Source organism: Triticum aestivum, chromosome 1D (genome assembly GCF_018294505.1).
Source record: "Triticum aestivum cultivar Chinese Spring chromosome 1D, IWGSC CS RefSeq v2.1, whole genome shotgun sequence".
Lineage (NCBI taxonomy): Eukaryota > Viridiplantae > Streptophyta > Magnoliopsida > Poales > Poaceae > Triticum > Triticum aestivum.
The window spans coordinates 141,471,137-141,476,058 of NC_057796.1; positions in this window are offsets into that span (position 1 = coordinate 141,471,137).

The following is a 4,922-nucleotide window of genomic DNA, read 5'->3' on the forward strand; positions in this document are numbered from 1 at the left end:
CGGCGGCTAGATGCGGCGGCGGCGGGCGGCTCCTCCGGCGGCGATGGTGGCGAAAACGGAGGGGGGGTATATATAGAGGGGGGCTAGGGGGGCTTGGGGAAGGGGGCACCGAGGCGGCGGCGGCGTCCGTGGCGAGGCCGGACTCCGGCGGCGTCGTGGGGAGGAAGGAGAGCGCGGGCGGGCTCGGCTGGGCTCGGCCCAGTCGGCGCGGGCGCAATTTTTTTTAAAATGTTCCGCGGAAAATATTGCGTAGAAACATAAATAAAAATCAGAAAAATATGAAATAAATTTTCCCCGTCTAGTTAGAAAATCTAGAATAGGGTGAACATTTTTAAAATCAAAAATAAATATTTTGAAAACATGCATATTTTTAAATGCAATAAAAATTGCAAATAAAATCCGATAAATTCCAAATAATGATTTTTAACATTTTTCCTCCAGTATTTCAATATTTTGGAGAAGTCATATTTTCTCCTCTCGTTTATTTATAAATTGAAATATTTTTCTGGAGAGAAAAATAATTAAAATCCCAATCCTCGTTTGAAAAATCAAATAAGAAAATTCGAGAAAATCCCCAACTCTCTCCGAGGGTCCTTGAGTTGCTTAGGATTTATCGAGGATTTTGTCAAAATGCAACAAAACATGATATGCAAATGATGATCTATGTATAACATTCCAAATTGAAAATTTGGGATGTTACAAACCTACCCCCCTTAAGATGAATCTCGCCCTCGAGATTCGGGTTGGCTAGAAAACAGGTGGGAGTGGTTTTTCCGTAGATCTTCCTCTCGCTCCCAGGTGGCCTCATCTTCTGTGTGGTGACTCCACTGAACTTTGCAAAACTTGATAACCTTGCTGCGGGTAACTCGGCTGGCATACTCGAGAATCTTCACTGGCTTCTCCTCATAGGTCAAATCACTTTCCAACTGAATCGCTTCCAGTGGCACGGTATCTCTCAATGGTATCTCAGCCATCTCTGCGTGGCACTTCTTCAACTGTGAAACATGGAATACATCATGAACTTCAGACAATCCTTCGGGCAATTCCAGCTTGTAGGCAACTTCTCCCATACGTTCCAACACTCTGTATGGTCCGATAAAACGAGGCGCTAACTTTCCCTTAACTCCAAAGCGCTTTACTCCTCGCAGTGGTGATACTCGAAGATACGCTCTGTCTCCGATTTCGTGAACTGTCTCCTTGCGTTTAGAATCAGCATAACTCTTCTGCCTGGACTGGGCTACCTTGAGCCTATCGCGAATCAACTTCACTTTCTGTTCAGACTCCTTAATCAAATCTGGTCCAAACAACTGACGGTCTCCAACTTCGTCCCACAACAACGGTGTTCTACACCTCCTTCCGTACAAAGCTTCGAAAGGGGCCATCTTCAAACTGGTTTGATAACTGTTGTTATACGAAAACTCCGCATATGGCAAATTGTCGTCCCAACTTGATCCATAATCTAGCGCACATGCTCTCAACATGTCTTCCAAAATCTGGTTGACTCTCTCGGTCTGTCCATCTGTCTGCGGGTGAAATGCTGTACTAAATTCCAGTCTGGTTCCCAATGTTTCATGTAGCTGCTTCCAAAACTTCGAGGTAAATTGGGTTCCTCTGTCTGATACAATGGTCCTCGGAACTCCATGCAAACATACTATCCTGGTCATGTATATCTTTGCCAATTTAGCACTGGTGTAAGTGGTCTTCACTGGAATGAAATGAGCCACTTTCGTCAAACGGTCGACTACAACCCATATCGAGTCATAGCCTGAACGAGTCCTGGGTAATCCTGTGATAAAATCCATGCCTATTTTATCCCACTTCCGTTCGGGTATCGGCAATGGCTGTAACAATCCTGCTGGCTTCTGATGCTCTGCCTTCACTCTCTGGCATACATCACAAACTGCTACAAACTCCGCAATATCCTTCTTCATTCCGGTCCACCAGAAAGTATTCTTCAAATCCAAATACATCTTGGTATTCCCTAGGTGAATCGAGTACGGTGAATCATGGGCTTCCTGCAAAATCAACTTCCTGATCTCCGGATCGTTTGGCACATATACGCGGTCCTCGAACCATAAGGTATCGTGCTCATCCTCACGAAACCCCTTGGCTTTTCCTTTGCTCATCTTCTCCTTTATCTCTTCAATCTCCTTGTCTGACTTCTGAGCTTCTCTGATCCTTTCCATCAAGGTAGACTGAATCTCCAATGTCGCTAAATAGCCTCTTGGGACTATCTCCAAACATAGCTCGCGTAAGTCCTCGGCTAACTCCTGAGGTAACTCTCCTGTCATGAGGGTGTTGACATGACTCTTGCGGCTCAACGCGTCTGCTACTACGTTAGCCTTTCCGGGGTGATAATGTAATCTCATATCATAATCTTTGATGAGCTCCAACCATCTCCTCTGTCTGAGGTTTAACTCCTTCTGCGTGAAAATGTACTTCAAACTCTTGTGATCCGTGTACACCTCACAATGGTTTCCGATGAGAAAATGTCTCCATGTCTTCAATGCATGCACCACGGCTGCTAATTCCAAACCATGCGTAGCATAATTCTTCTCATGGGGTTTAAGTTGTCGTGAAGCATACGAAACAACTCTTCCTTCCTGCATAAGCACTGCTCCAAGTCCTCGACGAGAAGCGTCGCAATAAACTTCATAGTCCTTGCGTTGATCGGGCAGAATCAACACGGGTGAGGTAACCAATCGTTTCTTCAACTCCTGGAAACTAGCTTCACATTCCTCAGTCCAATTAAATTTGGTGTCCTTCTTCAATAGCTCAGTCATGGGCTTAGCAATCCTTGAGAAATTCTCGATAAATCTCCGGTAGTATCCTGCGAGTCCAAGAAAACTCCGGATTTCTCCAACTGTAGTGGGCGATTCCCAACTTGTCACTGTGTCAACCTTGGCAGGGTCTACTGCTATTCCTTCTCCAGGAATAACATGTCCAAGGAATCCAACTTCCTTCAACCAAAACTCACATTTGCTGAACTTGGCATATAACTGATGTTCTCTGAGCTTCTCAAGTACCAATCGTAAATGCTCCTCATGCTCTTCTTCATCCTTGGAAAAGATTAAAATATCATCAATGAACACCACGACGAACTTATCCAAAAACTCCATAAACACTTTGTTCATCAGGTTCATGAAATAGGCAGGTGCGTTAGTCAGTCCAAATGACATAACGGTATACTCATACAATCCATATCTGGTGGTAAATGCTGTCTTGGGTATATCCTGCTCTCGAATCTTTAACTGATGGTATCCTGATCGTAGATCGATCTTGGAAAATACTTTAGCTCCTTGCAGGCGGTCAAACAAATCATTGATCATCGGCAGTGGGTACTTGTTTTTGATGGTCACTTCATTCAATCCTCGGTAATCAACAACCATCCTTAGTGATCCATCTTTCTTCTCCACTAGAAGTACTGGTGATCCCCAAGGTGACGAACTTGGGCGAATATAGCCTTTATCCAGTAACTCCTTGATCTGCTTCTTAATTTCTTCCAAATCCTTTGCGGGCATCCTGTACGGTCTCTTAGATATTGGCCCCGTGCCTGGCAAAAGTTCAATCAAAAACTCAATGTCTCTATCTGGTGGCATGCCTGGCAACTCTTCTGAAAATACATCCGGATAGTCCTTCACCACTGGTACTTCCTCCTGTACAACTCCTGATAAGGAATTCACTTGACTCCTCTTCGGCATATGCCTGGATACATACTTGATCCTTTTTCCTTCCGGGGTGGTAAGCAAAATAGTCTTGCTGGCACAATCGATGTTTCCTCCATACAACGATAGCCAATCCATTCCCAAAATCACATCCAAACCTTGCGATTCCAAAACAATGAGGTCTGAGGGGAAAACATGCCTTCCAATGGCCAACGGTACCTTAAAACATCCTTGGGTGGCCATATACTCTGCTCCTGGCGAGGTTACTAACATGGGGCTTTTGAGAACTTGGGTGGACATCTTAAACTTGTTTACGAATCCCCTTGATATGTATGAATGCGATGCACCAGTATCGAAAAGAACAGTTGCAGTAAATGACTTAACCAAAAACTTACCTATTACTGCATCAGGCTGAGCTTCAATCTCCTCCACGCTCACGTGGTTCACATGTCCTTTGTTGAACGGGTTCGGCTTCTTCCCAGAGCTTCCATTGCCATTTCCATTTTGGGCTTCGGGACAATCAGTTGCATAATGTCCCGTCTTCTGGCACTTGAAACAAGTAATGTGACTTAGATCTCTCTTAGTTGGGGTAGATGGGTTGGTGCGGTTCTGTCCGTTTCCTCCTCCATTCCCATTACCATTCTTGGATCCATTATGGTTGTGCGAACTACCTCCTCCATGGGTATGCTGAAACTGTCCTCCCGGCTTCGGGGTAAATCGTGGCTTCTGCTGGGCTCCAGAATTATACTTCCCTTGTCCATACTTCCTCTTGCGGTTTTCAATCTGCTGTTGCTTCCCTTCTATCATGAGAGCTCTATCTACCAGCTCCTGGTAGTTGTTGAAAGTTGCTACCATCAACTGCATACTCAGCTCATCATTCAATCCTTCCAGAAACTTCTCCTGCTTGGCTGCATCTGTAGCAACGTCATCTGGTGCATAACGTGCTAACTTACTGAAATCTTCCACATACTGGCCTACGGTGCGTCCTCCTTGGCGTAGGTTGCGAAACTCACGCTTCTTCATAGCCATAGCTCCTGCTGAAACATGAGCTGTACGGAAAGCTTGCTGAAACTGGTCCCATGTGACAGTGTCAATAGGGTGCGTGGCTGTATAATTCTCCCACCATGATGCTGCGGGTCCATCAAGCTGATGTGCGGCAAAACGCACTCTTTCCGCGTCTGTGCATCCTGCAGTGGTCAACTCCCTTCCAACTTTGCGGAGCCAATCATCTGCTACAATCGGCTCGGTGCTACTGGA